Below are 19,042 nucleotides of genomic sequence, written 5' to 3'. Positions count from 1 at the left end.
ATTATTATTTTTTTATTTATTTATTTATACATACATATACGCATACACGCATACCTATACATACGCACACACACACACACACATATATATATATATATATATATATATATATATATATATATATATATATATATATATATATATATATATATATATATATATATATATATATATATATATATATATATAATATATACTGTATATATATACATATAAATTACAGTGGAATTTAAAAACATAAGTATAATGGGGAAGCAGTACAACATGGGTTGTACAGTAATAAGGTTGAACAAGAGGACAGAGCTTTCAGGATTATGTCTTGTTGGCAATTATGTGTATTGCAATGGTAATTACTTATTTATTTACATGATAATTCCCGATAAAACGGATTTGGGGGTACAATAAAAGCAGGTACTGTAAATACAGTAAGTGTTACAAGAAATATTAATACTTCGACAATAGATATTTTTTAAGAGATGATTTAAAGGAAGGGAGCGTTGTCTTTGCTCGGATGGGTGGGGGTAAGTTGTTCCATACCTTCACACCATGATATTTTATGGAGGTCTGGGACTGAGATTGATTTTGCCGCTTGCAGCGGCTACTTTATTGTGCACCCCACACTCATCCTGTGAGCGGTAGCGCAAAAGGATTACAGAGTAGGGTTTACAAAGGGTCATAATAATTAACCCCCGTTGTCAGGATATTATGGCACTGAATGTTACACAGTATTTCATTTACATTATTTGTTTAGTTCTATACATAAAGGGTAACTTATTCACAAATGCGTGAGTACAGGCGTGTGAGGCAGTATGTCTGGCCTCACACTTTGTTATTCACATTTACGTGAGAGGTATTCAAGCACATTGCGTATTTGGTTCTGTACATAAGAATTGATATAGTTACTAAGTGCAAAAAAGTGGATACAATCTTAATATGTCGGCTATCTTGCCATTAGAGATGAAGTGTTGTGCCATTTCACACACAGTGTGCTTGGACCTGTCCCTAAAAGGTTCTATCTTCACACAGTCAAGGACGTAGTGTTCAAGTGTGTGGCTATATGTCTGGCCACACACTTTACATTTAGTTTTGTTTACATCTGCTTGAGGAACATACTGCCAAAGGTAATTATATCCTAACCTTAATCTAGCGGTTACATCATCTTGTAATCTAGTGATCTTGTTACTTGCTCCATATACATGTTTCACTTGATACATCTCATCATGGTAACCTATGGATCGACTAGTGCCTGTTTGCACTTGTCTACTTGCGTCAAACTCATCAATAAGTTTTTTCCCAATTACAGTTTTAAGGGTTCTTTTTGACAGACCCAAATTGTATTCAACGGTGTCTTTGTTAGACGCGAGTTTGGCGAGGGCATCAACCCTGTCATGTTTTATGAGGCCTATGTGAGAGGGGATCCACAACAGTTTGACCTTGACACCCCGGTCAACAAGGCACGCATATTTGTGTCTGGCTTCAGAGACAAGAGCGTGACAACCTGAGTCGAGGGTACCAAGGGCAAGTAGTGAGGATAGAGAGTCAGAGATGTTGAGACTGTCAGTAACAGTGGTTTCAATGAATTTAATAGCTGTGAGTATGGCAACTAATTCAGTTTGTAGAGTGGATGCCCAACTGGGTTAATTCTAACTCCTTTCTCAATTATATTACCGTCAGGTTGAGTCACAACAAAAGCACTTCCAGCCCTCCCACAGGCGGTGTTTAGAGATCCATCAGTGTAGATGGTCTGTGTGATATTATCATCAGTCTGTAGTGTGTGTATGTGTTCAAGAGCTCTCAATTTGGCAGTGTGTTGGAGATAAATGCTTTGTATTGTAACGGGCCGGGTTTTCTTTTCAATAATTTACCATCCAGCTACTGTTTTCTGTTAGTATTCTATTTACTCATATACTTATTTGTTCTGTGTAGCATTCCTCCAATGAGTACCCTGTTTAATATACTTATTCTCCTTCCATTCTTTACATATATATTTATTCTTATATGTTCTTACTTATATGCTTATATGTTCTTACTTATATGCTTATATGTTCTTTACCTCTATATACCTTATATTCTTATATATTCTTATATAAGTAACTCTTATGCTTCTACTTATGTTTTCCAAGTCAAGGTTCTTTCTTTTCATGTCCTTTCATATAGATTGTATTCTCAGTTTCAATGTTCTTACCTTCTGAAGTATACTTTGTTTATGTCTTTCTTATACATGGGTTAGTCTGGGGAACCATGTTATTCTTTGTATAACACTTTTATACTTACAAAGGGGTAGCTGCCACCACCCAGACTTTTCATTATATAACAGAACTCATGGAAGGGTTTTGGGTAGTGGTAGATGTATAGGCACGTGAGTAAGATATTATTTTCTGGGAACCCATGTTTAGAAGGAGTAGAGTGGTGATACTCAGATTACTAACTCAATATTTATTAATACAGTGAGTGGAGAAGATGCATCTTAGATTCACTCAGGCTAAACAGAACCGAAATTAACTTATTAAGTCATCAAACACTTCAAGAACTTATTACCTCATTAAACACCTCCAAATACTCATTACTTTATTGGACACTGTTGTAGTATTTCTGTGACAAGTAAGATTTAGAAATGCTTACACACTGTCAATAACCCTGGTTATTCTTTCATGGGTACTACAGATGAATACATAACACACTGGGCAATTCCACAATTAGTAACATACCAAAAATTTTATCACTTCACAAGGAACCACCTGGTACCTTGAACTCTCATTCAGGGGTTCAATACTTAACCCGGGATACTATATTTCTGCTAGTTATCCCTCCAAACCTGGGCGGACACTGCTCCATGCAATAGATGAAGTACAACTCCAGGTGGAGTCAGCGGGCACAGTTGTTTACAGAGACCGCCAAGCTGAAGGCTCGCTCTGCCAGGTGCACTCAGGGAGGTTGACTCGTTACACACTGGCAGAGTGGTGAGGGTGTAGTGGAATTCTCCCTACAAACGCTGTTTGTCGCTGCCTAGCCGACCCCACCATCCCCAGTGTATGCCTCGTGGTTCAGGGTCAACCAGCGCCGCCATACACCACGGAGCGGGGGTCAACTGCTAAGCCACGCCTACCCCGCTATTTAAGACCTGACCTCGTGGTGATCTCTCTTTCTACCTACAGCCGCAGCCAGCAACACCTCCTCCTCCTCCGCCTGCCTGGCGGTCCCTCTCCCGCTGGCGAGCATGGCGACCCACAAGCTGTCCTTCTTGAGCGTCCTCACCAACCAGCTCTCTCTACATCACGCTTGTAACCATGCTGCCTTCCCAGCACCAAGCTGCATTGTACATCCACAACATGTATATAGAGAGCATTGTGAGTTTCTTTCTCCATCCCATCCTGAGTGTGAACCAAACATCTCATACCCCACAAGGGGCGCTTCCCGGGGACTCGTGTCCTGGGATTTTAAATGCGCCCTTAGAGACAGTTCAAGAACCATGGTGCCCATAGGTAGTTATCGACCCTCAGAGAGTGGCTAATACATCCGCGTCTGGAGAGACGTTGAGGAAGTCACGAATGCGTCAATAATTAACTTCAACTATACAAAACATACGTCTGGCAACGGTTCAGACAATATCTAAATCTCTACGTTACTCGACTTAATTGGCACAGAATTCACTATGTTAACACATGAGCACTGATATTCACCAAAATTGACTAAGTTAAACTGAATTAATAGGCGGCGGAACACACGTTAACATACCTGGAGAGACGTTGAGGAAGTCACGAATGCGTGATTCTCCTCGTGTCGAGGTATATACGTGCACTCGCGGGCAGCTTGGGCCTCCGTATTCATACCAGAAGGGTCGATCTTACCAACAACAAAACTTCTCTATCATTTTGGATCACTGTATACTTAGTTATGAACTCCGTGTTCTTGATCAGGTAATTTCCTATGTCTATTTATATAATCAATCAGAGGTTGAGCTTGCCAGGAAAAGGTGGAATATACACGTCGATAACATTAATTCGCACCAGGCCTGAGACGAAACAAGGAGCTAGTCACGGGGAGCGCTAGATCTTGGAGATTATACCAGTTGACAGAATAGTTCAGGAGATTAATGACTTTGTCAAATAGACAACTGACACTATTAAACTATAAACATCAGATTCTCTGATGTCGGGGCGACAAAATGATATAACTTCAGGCGCGATCAGAAACTCATGGATACCCCACAGACGACATAAAATACGCCACTCTAGCTGGCAAACTCGACACTCACTTACTTGACACGTTCTACTAACGATAAGGACAGTTGCATTCTACCCCACTCAAAATGGATCTTGAATGTTCCAACTGTAAACAGACATATCTAAGTTGACTCAAAACAAAGGGTGTTCTCTCACACTCACATTCATTTTATAGAGAGGGTGGTTTCAGTAAGTCAGAGAAAATGGGATAACGGAGGACTGAGGTGTCTTGAAGTGATGAGAAAACGGACTCCTCAGATGGAGGACTCAAACGAAAGCCGAGTTACATGTTTTGTGGGCTATTGAGCGTAATATGAATCATTCGATTTTGGCGCTAACTGACGTAAGACCGTGGTCATTACAGTATAATTAATTTTTAGGCGGATACGTCGGTATTGTGATATCGAAGGGAACTGTCCGCCAGGGTGGCAGGAAGCGCTGTTGTGTCTCAACTTTGTACAGGTGGTCTAGTCCAAATATCTTCATATGTGTAGCTGTAGTTTGGATCCATTTAGACTCAGTAGTCCCATGGTTCATACATTCTAGCAATTTTAAGGAAACAATGTTATCAGGATCACCACGCAGAAGCCTCAGGGCTATCATGAGGTTGACTTCAATTATTCTATCTTTAACACTGGGTATACCTAGTTCTTTCCTCATATTAAGTACTTTAGTGCTCATGGGACATCCTAGGATAATTCTGAGGGCTTTATTTTGCATTTTCTCGAGCTTGTCAACGCCTTTCCCGTCACGAATGACCAGGGCTGGTGCGTGGTAATCTATCAGAGATCTTATATAGCCTAGGTACATTGTTTTAACAATTCTAATATTAGCACCATAGTGCGGGCTGTACCCCGCTACACTTCTAAGAGGTCTCAGTCTGTCAGTACATTGGCGGGTTAGCTGTTGTATGGCAGGTAGGGTACAAGGGACGGAAACACCAAGATATTTAAAAGAAGAAACATAGTCAATAGTGTTGTTACCTATCTTGAACTTGGCGGGGCCGCGTTTGCGGTTACCAGCTTGTTTGTTGAACACCTTAGTTTTGTCAGTGGAGATAATAAGACCGAGGTGTTCACAGGCTGCGTATACATGGTTCAGGGTGGTTTGCATTTCACGATGAGTTTTAGTATGTATAAGAATATCATCAGCATAGCTGATTGAGATATTGCTGGGGTTGTCTGGTATTAAATTTAATAATGCATTCATAAGAACATTGAACAAAGTGGGGCTAAGTACTCCACCTTGAGGGGTACCAAGTTGCATATCTTTAACTTCACTTTTGTAACCCTGAAACAGTGCAGCAGCCCTTCTGTTGGTTAGGTAACCACTTATCCAGTGTAACAGCCTACCTCCTATATCCATTTTGGCTAGTTCGTACAATATCAGTTGCCTATTGGCAATATCAAATGCAGCTTTTAGGTCAAGAAATGTGGTGTATCTGTGCCTTTCATCACCATGCACAGTTAGGAATGTGGTGATGCAATTATGTACACCTTTACCATGGGTGAAGCCATTTATGTTAGGAGACATGTGTTCTCTGATTCTATATAAGAGTCTGCCAAGAACCATCCTCTCAAAGGTTTTACACAGGCAGCTGGTTAGTGATATGGGACGAAAGGCATCAGGCTGTCCTGGTTTCGGTATTGGTACAACAATACTGCTGGTCCATGATGTGGGGAGCGCATGGGGGGTGGTCTTAGTAGCTCTGGGTGCCTTAAGTTGCATCTCTGATTATTCCGGAACTGGAAGTAATTATTGTCAAGCAAGTGATTGATAGATTTGTAAACAAAGAGGGCACAGCAGTAAGTGTTAATATCTTCGAATTTTAAAAATTTCAATATAGCAAATTTTTCGTTTGTGTGATCTGTTTTTTTCAAGTAGGTCATTGTCCGTACAACTCTCTTTTGTGCAGTAACCAGAGATTGTGTTTTTGAAGAGCCAGAGGCCCCCCATAGTGTGTGACAGTGTATCAGGTGTTGGTAAACAAGATCATGATAGATTTCTTTCATTGTTGCGAGAGTGAGTGACTGTCGAGTGTGATACATGATACCGCATTGTTTATTGATTTTACTGTGTATGGCTTGTATGTGGTTTCTCCAGTTAAGGCTCTCATCAATAATAACTTCGAGGAATTTGGTATTTTGTTCGCGTTTGAGGACTATATTACCAAGGTACAGGGGGTTCAAGTCTGGAGGTAAGTTTTTTCTTCTGTGAAAGATCGTGTAGTGGGTTCTCTCAAGATTTAGGGTCAGTTTATTACGTATTACCCAGGTCCCGACTTATAGTTAATTCAGTCTTCATAGTTCTCATCAAGGAATGGAGGTCTGAGTTACTATCATAGAGATTACTGTCGTCTGCAAATAAGTTGTATTTTATGAGTGGGCTGGCGTGGACTATGTCGTTTATGTACAACAAAAACAGAACTGGACCGAGAATTGAACCTTGGGGGACTCCATACAAGATAGGCGAGGAGTCAGATTGGTGGTTATTATAACACACATACGGCATCCTGTTGGACAGATATGAGGTAAACCAATTGTGGGACAGGCCCCTAACGCCGTAATGTTCAAGCTTTGAAAGGAGGATGGTATGGTTGACAGTATCGAAGGCTTTAGAGAGGTCTAAGAATATACCGACTGTGAACTGACTGTCATCAAAGGAATTTAAGATGTCATTAGTAAAGGATAGCAGAGCACTCTCGGTCGACCTTTTAGCTCTAAATCCAAACTGGGAGTCTGTAAAGATGTCATTGGCATTGCAGAAGGAATTGAGTCTATTACATGCTAGCTTTTCCAGTATCTTACTCAAGGCTGGGAGGACTGATATGGGGCGGTAGTTCTTGAAGAGACCTTTGTCCCCAGATTTTTTATATGCCGGGTGGACTTTAGCAATTTTCAGTTTATCAGGAAAGACACCACTAGTGAAGGAGGAGTTACAAATGTGGAGGAGAACAGGTAGTAATAAGTGGGCCACTTTTTTAATGATGCTCATTGGTATATTGTCTTCGCCTGCTGCTGCATCTTTGGACATTTTTATGATGGCCAGTAATTCATCTGCTGTTACAGGGGATAAGAATAGTTCATTTTGCTGTCTGTTTTGCAGGTAGGCTCTAAATTCCTCATGGTGATCAGGGATGCTCTCTGCAAGATTTTTCCCAACATTAATAAAATATTCATTGAAGTGGTTGGCAATGAGGGAGGGTTCCGTTATAACTGAATCGTTTATCATAAAAGCTGAGTGGGGGGCCGAAGGCTGAGTGTTCCTGTTCTGAATAAAATTTATGACATTCCAGGTTTTCTTACTATCGCCTGATGCTGACTGGCGCTTATTTGTATAATAGTTACGTCTGGCATTTCTAACTGTTTGAGTTACTCTATTTCTGATACTTCGGTAAGCATCACTGATAGTTATGGGTCTTTTTGCAAATTTCCTTTGGTGTTTGTGTTTTTCCTTTATCATTATCTCAATTTCGCTTGTGATATAGGGTTTGGAAATGGATACAGTTTTCACTGACTTAGTCATGAGCGGGAAGCATTTATCAAAGCAAGCAATGAAGATGATAGAGAAGTTACAGCTGTTCACGTTAGGGTTGTCGGAGGCATAGACAAGATCCCAGTTAGCATTCATTAGGTTGTTTTAAAAAAGGAGCATGTTGTCGGCGCAGTAGTCTCTGTATTGAATTGAGACTCTACTAGACCTTTCAGGTCTTGTGGCTGTTTTATACATGGCAAAAACTGGGAAGTGATCTGTTATATTGTTATAAATAATTCCACTTGCAAAATTGTTAGGAGTGTTGCTAGTCTAGATATGATCTATCACAGTGGCTGAGGTGGCAGTTACTCCCTTGGGTTTGGTTATAGTGTTGAAAAAGAGTTTAGAATGACAGGTAGCAAGAAGGTCTAATACTGAGGTGTCGGTTTCTGATTTTTATAGATCAAGGTTGAAATCTCCTGTGATGTAGCAGTCTTTCCTCTCTGATCTTATGATAGAGATAAGCTCCGAAAATTTATCAAGAAAATTCCTTAGTGTGGGGTCTTCTGTAGATTATCCCTTCTAGGATATTTCGTGCGTCGTTACGTAATTCAATGAAAACACTCTCTATGTACTCCTCCTGAACCTTTAAATCATCTCTTGCAGAAGTGTTATACTTGATATCAACATATAGGGCGACACCACCACTGTGTCGTGACGTGTTGACGCAGTGTCTATTATAATTAGGAATGTTATACAAATGGTCAATATCGTTAGTGAGTTTGGTCTCACAGAATCGAGGTACATCAAATTTGTGGGCAATAGAAGATAAACACTGATCTAAAAAGGTATCTAGATGAAGGGGAATACTGCTGATGTTATGGCTAATCAAGGAGAAGGAATGAGGTAGTAGGAGACTAGAACTAAACTCGGGAGAGTCAGGAAAGTAATAGTTACAGTTTGGGTTGGTGTAACCCAGTGAGTTTTGTAGAAAGACATCAGGATCGAGATGAGGGAGTATTGTGTCGACACCATGGGTAAATGGGGTGTAACACATACGATCTAGCACATCTAAGGGAATGACACTAGTATCATTATTGTGGGGACATTGATACTGATTGAGGAACAGTAAAAACTCAGGGTCACTGAGGTGTGAAAAAGGAAGATCTAAGAGCATTATAATAGTGTGGGGGGGTAACATACAAGTGCTACAACCAGCAGAATTAGGATGACCGGTACTGTTGAGGGTGATTCCCAGATGGAGTGGGAGGTGCTCCTGTCCAGTGGCGTTTCTAGCCTTCGGAAAGTGGGGGGGGGGGCACTTTGGGGCCAAGGTAAATGTTGGAGGGGCAAAACGAAACCTGTGTACAACTTGCAAGATGCAGATTTTGGCATTATTACACCAATTTGATTGACAAATGTGAAGTGACGTCTCTCATGACACCAGCCTAAAATAATCAGCATATGGCGGTATAATGGCAACTCTCTTATTCCACTAATCATGATTCATTGGAGTATTGACACACTTGAACATATCTCTAAAACTGTATTATTGCTCACATAGTCACATAAAGGGCGGGTGTCCCACATAACAAACATTGAAAAATATAGCAGTGTCTTTACAATGTATGTACATACATCAGCATGAATTAATTAACCATTTACTGTAGGTTTGATAGGCCAGCCTGGATTGCATTTGTCGCAACCAGGCATCCACACGTGATATTTCCACGGGGATAACAACCTATGTTAACACACTTAGTCTCGTGTCGACGACGGTTCACAGGACGGAGTGGCGGTGGAGGACTCTGTGTGGTGTGGTGTCCCGCCCCCTTTCAGGAGGGAGAGGATGGAGACGACGTCTTAACTAACCCATGGCTCAGGGGATACTACTTAAAATGAGGTTTTTGGGTGTGAAGCGATGAACAGTACAACACTGTTTCACTGCCCACCCCCCTAAAGGCTGGCTAACATAGACTAATTAAAATACATGTCCCAGTTATGCCTCGCCGGGTGTCTTATCTCAAGTAAAACAAAGTTTGGAGTTGGTTGCGCGGGTAAGCCTAACGCAACCCATGACAAATTGATACCATGCAATTGTGTGAAATGAGGCTGAAAGTCAGATCAGCAACCTGGGACTTGGTCACAATAATTTTCGTGATGCCATATGGCAGCAGGGTCTACCATTAGACATCACATTATGCTTCCAATATCTTCTCAGGCGGTAGTACCTCCCTGTTTGGTAGCTGCTCACTACGTAATACCTACTTGGTTTCTGGCTCTTGCATACATCCTCCTGCCATACTCATCGTTTGACCCAACCCACGTCATTAATGGCACGAAATCATCATCTGTACCTGTCACAAGCGAGGTACTGCAGGGCAGTGTATTGGGCCCGCTGTTGTTTTTTGTTTCATAAATGACATGCCTGACGTTGTACACTCCTCCATACAAATGTTTGCCGATGACGCCAAGTTATTTCGGGAAATCAAGAACCAAGCGGACTGTGAAGAGCTGCAGAAGGACCTCTGTGGGCTCCAAGAATGGTTGAAGAAATGGCTGCTGAGATTCAATGTCACGAAGTGAAAGAGGATGCACCTGGGGCGTACCAACGGTAAGGAGGCGGTAAGGAGGAGTATCATATGTCCCATTATAAGGGCGCGTTGTCTTACCGTTGCTTTTTTATTTAATATATTTGTTGTTTATTTTCTTCCGTAGTTTTTTATAGTTAGCTCATTTCAAGTTACTTCATAACCTCTGTCCTGTGGTAGCGTGGCTCGAGGGTTATGAGACATGGGTACCTTGTAATTCTGGTATCAAGCAATACGAAGGAATGACGGCAAAATACTGCAGGTAAATGATACTCCTAACATACACATAAAATGGTTTATTAAAATGAAGTTAAATTTTATGAATAATTTCAGTAACACTCAACTACAGGGTTTAACTTATTTTGTACTGTTGAACTTAGGTACATTTTCCACTTACACCATGACTGGGTGTACATGTACAAGAACACACCAAATACTCTCTCATAGCACCCTTTAGCACTGTAGTGGACTTCTCCCCTACAACTGCGTATCCGCATTCCAATGCCACCTTATCCTAGCAACCGAACCAAAAGACCGGCGACTTCCTCGGGTTTTCCCAACAAGACTCATAGAGGACTCACGGCTGCTGGGTATATAAGCTCTGTCTCTCCATTGAGATTCATTCTAGCCTCTCTTCTACAACGTGCAACACCTCCTCCTCCGTCGCTGCCTGGCGGCCCTTGCTTCTCCTCGCCTGCCTGGCGGTCCTCGCTCCCGCCAGTGAGCATGGCGACCCACCAGCTGTCCTTCTCTGAGCTTCCTCACCAACCAGCTCTCATTCTGCCCATCTTCCTGAACAAGCAACACCTCCTCCAGCAAGCTCCACGCTGTCAGCATTCATTCAACCAGGAGGCCAGCAACAGGCAACATCTTCTCTAACGAAGCTTCTGCACATCTACCTCCTTCAACACGCTACTCACCGAACGTCTCTACTGAGCAGCCCCTCACCACACGGCACCTCCAGCACCAGACTGTCTATCATATAACTTATATTATACAAGAAAACCACCTTAGAGTTTCCATCCATCCTGAGTGCTAGACAACGTTATACCACGAATCCCTACAGCACCATTATTACCCGTGGCAATGATGCCAGTTACGACACCAACCTTAATACTCAAACAGCACCAACATTAATACTCAAACAGCACCAGCAATAGTAGCTTTGCTTCACCACGTGGTACCTTTGCTCACAAGCAAAGTGATGGTCAGCGGCACTAGCGTAGCTAGGGGGGGGCGGGGGAGGTGGGGGGTGGCGGTCCGCCCCGGGCGGCACTTTTGGGTCTGCTCATCACCCATATCTGCAGCTACTGGAGACGTTAATCCTTCCCTTTGTATCGGCGGCAAGTTAATCCTTGTCGTGTCTGACCTAACACCTGACCCACATCATCACGGCCACGTCATGAGCTACACCCTTGCTATGCCCCGCCCTCCCGCCACACACACAAACTGTAATCTGTTGATGATTAAGGAAACAACTTCAAACTAGTACGCCAGTGAGCTCATGTGGTGTGGGTCAGGTGTTAGGTCAGACACGACGAGGATTAACTTGCCGCCGATACAAAGGGAAGGATTAACGTCTCCAGTAGCTGCAAAACCATGCAGTCTCGGGTCATATCAGTTCATGTACAGCCGACCAATCCACCAGTTACAAGCAATTCACTTCAGTTCTGCACAAGTCTCCATCGTGACAAGACGAGGGGAGGCTAGACGACTTTTAAGTTCTCTTGTGTTTTCGATCCAGTTATTTACTTCGTTGGAAGACATAATACTATAAGGTAAGAAATATTAAAGTATTGGTTAAAAAACATTGATGTGACTTTTGCTGCGGTACTGAGATTAAATATTAAGATTTTGTTTCACAGCATTGCGATTTTATACTAAGACACTATCCTCACTGGGGTACAGACAAAAGCCCCCCCGACAAAAGCCACCCAGACAAAAGCCCCCCAGACGAAAGCCACCCAGACAAAAGCCCCCTGTGAGAGGAGTTTTTCGAAACTAAAACTGATCAAGAATTACTTAAGATCTACTATGAGCACCTTGCGGTTGAGAAATCTTGCCATACTGTCTATAGAGCGACAATTGACAGATGAAATAGTTTTTGACAATGTCATTGAAGAATTTGCCAACAAAAAAACAAGAAAAGTTACTTTGTAGAAAGTTGTAGTTTTCATTTCAGAAATAAAGATGGTCCTAATTTTTTACACTTTTTTACTTTTTTCCCTATCCTATATGTCGTTTTTGCTTTTTGTTTAACTGTTACTTATAAAGTTTAAGTATGTTTGGGGTGTATTTAAAGCATACTATATTTGAGTATGTGAAAGTAAAGTTGTAGTTTTAATTTCAGAAATAAAGATGGTCCTAATTTTTTACACTTTTTTTACTTTTTTCCCTATCCTATATGTCGTTTTTGCTTTTTGTTTAACTGTTACTTATAAAGTTTAAGTATGTTTGGTGTGTATTTAAAGCATACTATATTTGAGTATGTGAAAGTACAGTAATATTATAATGGTACACAAACTATTTAATATATATATATATATATATATATATATATATATATATATATATATATATATATATATATATATATATATAGAGTGAGTCACTGTGCAATATGTATATTTTGTGGGGGCACGGGGGTGGGGGGCAAACTCAAGGGCCGCCCAGGGCGGCACACACTATAGCTACGCCACAAAAGTAGGCTGACCGTCAGCCTACTTTTGTTGAATGCCCACACTCAGACAATTCAGGTGGACACCTACAGGTGGACTCGAGGAATAACACAGCCACCCAATAGCCCAACTGAGTAATGGACTCATCCATAACAATGATGGGGGCTGGCAGTTGTTTGCTCGGCCTGTGATCGACAAGCTGGGCAGTGAACGCGTCCGGTGAGGGCTGGTCAGTTCCTTGGGCCCTAAAGATGGTGGTGAGTTCCTGACGATCGGGTTCACGCATTTACCCGAGTTTACTGGCCTTCGTCCATCTCCCAAACTAGTGTGGAGGATGTCCCCAAGCTAAAGACTCATGACCTAGATTCCTAGAGGAACCTGTGGGTAGAGATATTTCGGACGCTTAACTAACGCTGAAAGCGCCTGGGCCCCTCACCCTTGCTAAGTTACGAATGCTACTCACTCAACTATTTCAATGTACTACGTTACTGTATACTTTGATGTTTGAAACTGAGACTACGAACTCATTTCCATTTCCTAATATTTGCTTTTCAATCTATGCTCTGACTGAGCTATCGAAGATAAGAATTAAATTGATTGCAAGGTTCAGGATGGCAGTCCCGGTGGGCGGAGCCTAAGACAAGTAGCATCCGATTACATTTTCAAAGAAAGCTGGCCTGATGGTTCCCTTCAGGTTGATTAATATATTTCATAATTAATATCCTTACAACAATTTCACCAGGAACATCAGGTTCTCTGATATTCATAGGTGAAAAAGAGGTGACTAGTCTCGGTCAACAATCACTGGCATTTCTATGGCTGACGTCAATGATACCTCACTGTCACTGCCGACTCCACCCTGACTTATATCAACAATTACGCTAACAGTAAATACAATTGAAGCTTTCAACATAAGTCACAACGGATCTTGAATGCTTCATCTGCAATCAGACATCTCTAAGTTGACGCAAAGCAAGGGTGTTCTCTTATTAATAATAAAAAAAAAAACCCTGTGCAGAATTTAGGTATACTTGAGTTTTCCCGGTAATAAGACATAGAAAACGGAGGATTAGGATCTCCTGAAGTGGTTAGAGAACGAATGCTTCAACTGGGAGACTCGGAATGTTTACAGGTTTTGTGGGCGTGGAGCGTAATATGAATTATAAGGTTTTAACAGGCTAGCCGTCATTATGACCATGACACCAACGGGATGAAGATACTGCATTATTTGAGGCTGAATGTGAGAAGGACCTAGGTGTGTATGTTGACAATGAGCTGAAGTTCTCGGGCCATTGCGAGAAGGTAAAACATGCAAATAAATTATTGGGTCTTATAAGAAGGTCGTCCCTCATAACGATCTTCAAGAGTGAAGTGCTTTCCATCTGGAGGAGTCTCACCCCGTTGTAAGGGGGGGGGGGGGTTGTTCTCTCTCAACTCAACTTCAAGCTGCCCCCTTGTCTTACTCACTTCTCTTGTCTTATTTCCTTCAATTGTTCTTTCTACTTACTTCAGTTCATTGGTTACTACATAACCTCAGTTCTTTGGTATCATGGTGAGGGTCTAGGGCACATGGGTATTGTAATTCTGATATCAGGGTCACTTGGACGGAAATAAAGGTGGACTACTGCGGGAAAATGAATACCCCTAATGTATTCTAAGAAAAGGTTTATTAATATGAAATCAAAGTAGGGAAAAATATATCATTAACATACAACTCCAAGGTGCAACTCTTCGGCTGTACTCAACTGCAATTTACTCAGATGCTGTACTCTTACTACACACAACCTTACTGGTGTTACGTTACATTACAGTTACCAGGACCAGTTCCTTGGCTTTACATATAGACACATGACAACTCCTTGGCTTTACTCACATGCCATTCCAAGTGGGTACTCTGCCTTCTCCCACCTTCCTGGTGAGACATTACCTTAACAGTTACCAGGATCAACTTCGTGGCTTTACTCATATTACACCTCCAATCAGATACTTTACGTCTCACACCTTACTGGTGGTACAGGGCATTACATTACATTACCAGACAAACTTACTTCTGATACCTTCACAGACTGTTGTTAATGCATATGAGATGCACTCACAACACACAACAAGTTATTACTGAAACCAACAACTCATACACCTGGGTTCACTATCCAACATGGGATAATTATTTCCAGTTAATTATCCCCTAACACATCCAACAACACACTCTGAGTGGACCATATAACTTCAAAGCATGTCCCAGGGTATAACACTAGCGCCTCTAACACTGACGACCGCTGTTGTGGTCGGCTGTACTCCGACACGTGGGGGTCAGGGGTCCATCCCCACGATGTTGATTTGCAGTAAGTTATTCATGTCGAATCAAATACATCGTCCATAAATAACTCACTGCTAGGTAGCCACCGGCTCCGGACAGCCGGTGGGTGTTCAAATAAGCCCACACTGGAATCTGAGACAAAATGAAGACATCAGGAGAGAGGGAGCCCTGAGGACAATCACAAACAATCTCTCGTCTGGCAATGTCAGACGACATTTACTTTATATTACTTCTCACACTGGGTGAATGACAATTCCACTGTTACAACATGAACATTGATACTCACAAAATTGACTAAATCAAACTGACTCCTTAAACTTCCTGACCTCTCGTACATCTATGGGAAAGGGTCGCGGAAAGGGGACGTGATTGCTGCCCGTATCATCATTGGGTATGACTTTGCTTGGGAGATTGGTATCCCCGCATCCCCTGAGCAACGCTCTTGTGCATTATGCAGAAGACCCGACAGCAGCACCCTTATCCACTACCTCCTAAGATGTCCCCACACACAACGCTTCCGTGACGCCTGCTGGACCACCACTCCACGACCCCCTGACGGAGACTCGATGATCCTCCCCATACTGGTCAGATATTTTGTAAATAACATTGATTATGTGTTAAAGGGCCATCCTTCCTTCCTTAGGCTTTAGTAAGCCCCTTTATAATATTTATCACACTTGCCAGATGCTTCTGGTGTCATTGTACAGGGGTACCTAGTGACAGCACTAGGATCCCGCTTCCTCTGTCAAGGAATAAACAATTGAAATTGAAAAAAAATTGAATCAAACTGAATGGCTATATAGGCGGGGAACACTGACTAACATACCTGAGACAAAATGAAGACATCAGGAGAGAGGGAGGCTTGATCTCCCTCCTCGCCAGGGTATATATACTCTTGAGTTGCCAGACATGGCTATCTCACGCAATGACAGAAATTACAAACAAACCAACTGTTACGCATTCAAAGATGACCCTCAGTTGACAAAGGTCTGGCGAATTACTAAAGTTGATTTACACAGACTAATTCAAGATTGAGCTTGCCAGGAGAAAGTGGAATAAAAACGTATTTACAACTGTCTTCACATGGGCAGGACTTGGACAGGGATCCTAGTTGTAAAACGAGAGAGGGAAAAGCGCGTTTCTTCTTAGGGGTAGCTAACCAGCTACCCATTCATGTTTTGCGGGCGTGTACTATAATAAGAATCAACAGAGTTAAAACAGACTAGCCATCAATGTGACCATGACACTGTCTGGTCCCTGAGATATACTAGGGCAGTGTTTCTCAAACTTTTTCACTTCATTCCCCCCATGAGGAACTCTCAGCATCCTCGTGGCTCCCCTTCAGTTCTCTCCCAAGCCCCTTACAAATAATGTTGAAAATATACTGTTTTGGTACTTTTCCTTTATTTTAATGTCTTCAATCATCAGGCAGAATGCATATTTTGTTACAGTTCAATGGGATGGATGACATTGTTTCCCTTCAGTCAGTCGACTGATTCGAGGTTGAGTCATTGATAAAGCACATCTCATGTCTGGGTAAACATGTAATAGGTTTTGGCTTTTATTCTCTATTTGAAGAAGGGTGGAGAAACCAAATTCACATAAATAAGTACAGTAGTAGAAAATGGCAAGAGTGTAATGACCACGGTCATACACGTCAGTTAACGTAAAATCAGACGATTCATATTACGCTCAATAGCCCACAAAACATATATCTATGCCTCCCCTTGAGTCCCCCTGTCTGAGGAGTCCGCTTTCTCATCGCTTCAAGACGACTGAGTCCTCCGTTATCCCATTTTCTCTGACTTCCTGAAATCAAATTCTCTATAAAGTGAATTTGAATATGAGTGAGGACACCATTGTTTTGAGTCAACTTAGATATGTTTGATTACAGTTAAAGCATACAAGATCCTTTGTGAGTGATGTTGAAAGCTTTAACTGTCTTTATTGTTAGTATCATTGGTTAAGTAAGTGAGTGTTGAGTCTGCCAGTACAAACGACACCCCGTGATATTGTCCCTGGGGATAGCCATGAATTTCTAATTGCTACTGAAGTTAGATTATTTCGTTGCCCAAACATCAGAGAATCTGATGTTTGTAGTTTAGTTAGTGTCAGTTGTCTATTTAAGAAAGTCATTAATCTCCTGAACTATTCTGTCAACCTGTATAATCTCCAAAATCTAACGTATCCCCTTGAATAGCTCCTTGTTTGCAGCCGTGCTGAGTTTGTAAAACTAATGCTAACAGCATGTGTAATTCCACGTTTTCCTGGCATGCTCAATCTCTGATTAGATTATATGAATAGACGTAGGAAATTCGCAGGACCAGTGGCAATTGGGTGTCATAGTTAAACATACAGCGACTGAGTCGAATGTAATTTCTGTCATTGCATGATTAGATCTTCTGGCATGTGTTCTGCTCAGGCCTGGGTTGCCAGTTAGCTGTATATAAGCTCGTCCGCGAGGAAAGCGTCACTTCTCTGACGCTTCTCCATCATTATCTCAGGTATGTGTACGATTCTCTGCCCGCCATATTAAGTCAGTTTAACTCAGTAAATTTTGTGAATATCAGTGTTCATGTTGTAACAGTGAAATTGTCATTTATCCAGTGAAAGAATTAACAGAACGTAAATGTTGTCTGTCGTTGCTAGACAAAAGATTGTTTGTGATTGAGTTATTATTCACATCTGACTCTTCTCCATCATTATCTCAGGCACAGTGTGTGTGTTAGCTGAATACCCAGTAGCTATCGGGAATTGGTAGCTGCATACCAGCTGGCTGTATTGGACGATGTCATTAATTCGGCAGGATTAAACTGTGCGAGTCCGCACCCTGGGCCCGAACTCCCTCGCCTTGTGTAGGACTTTACAACTGACCTGAACAGTGTTCTTCGTTTGTTGTTACATCCTGGGGCACTCCTTACAGTTATATGGACCACAGTATTATTGTTTCTATGATTGGGGATTAACTAGCAGAAATATAGTTATCCCAGGTTAAGTATTGAACCCATGAGTGTTGGTGTTACCAGCGGTACTGTTGTTATAGGAGTTGAGTCCACCAACCAGGTGTACTACCACTGATTGCTAGTTAAAGTGCCAATTTGTCCATTCCTAACAAACAGGATGTGTTTGATACTATCTTAATTTTGGATTTCGTCGAGTGTGTCATGTAATCATCTGTATTGACAATGAAGTAATATCATGAGTGTATAATGTTGTAATCAAGAAATGATCTATTTTGCTTTTAATGTAAAGTAAGACCTAGATGGTCCAGTCTGGTCTGAGTGAACTTAAGTAACATCTCATTCACGCCATATGTTAATAAATATTAAATTAGTAAACTACAAGTATCACCACTATATCCCTTCTTCACATTGGTTCTCAGAAAATAACTAGTAACTCACGTGCCTAGAAACTCGCTAACACGCTACCTAACAGTTCCATGAGATAAGTTATATTCTAATAAAAGTCTGGGTGGTGGCAGGCTACCATTGAAACTATAATAAGTGTTGTAATAAGAATGACATGATTCCCCAGACTAATCCATGGTTTAGAATATAATTAAAACCGGGTATACTTTAGAGAGGTAACGACATAGAAATTCAGAAAATACAATACTATATATGAAAAGAAATGAAGTAAAGAAAAGAATATTGACTTGGAAAATATAAGCAGAGAAATATAAGATATATACTTCGACTAGAAATAAAGACACAGCATTTGAAATTATTAAATATATACACCAGAAAATAGTAATATAAA

Source organism: Homarus americanus, unplaced genomic scaffold (genome assembly GCF_018991925.1).
Source record: "Homarus americanus isolate GMGI-L3 unplaced genomic scaffold, GMGI_Hamer_2.0 scaffold7626, whole genome shotgun sequence".
In the NCBI taxonomy this organism is placed as follows: domain Eukaryota; kingdom Metazoa; phylum Arthropoda; class Malacostraca; order Decapoda; family Nephropidae; genus Homarus; species Homarus americanus.
Note: the sequence above shows the minus strand (reverse complement) of the source record.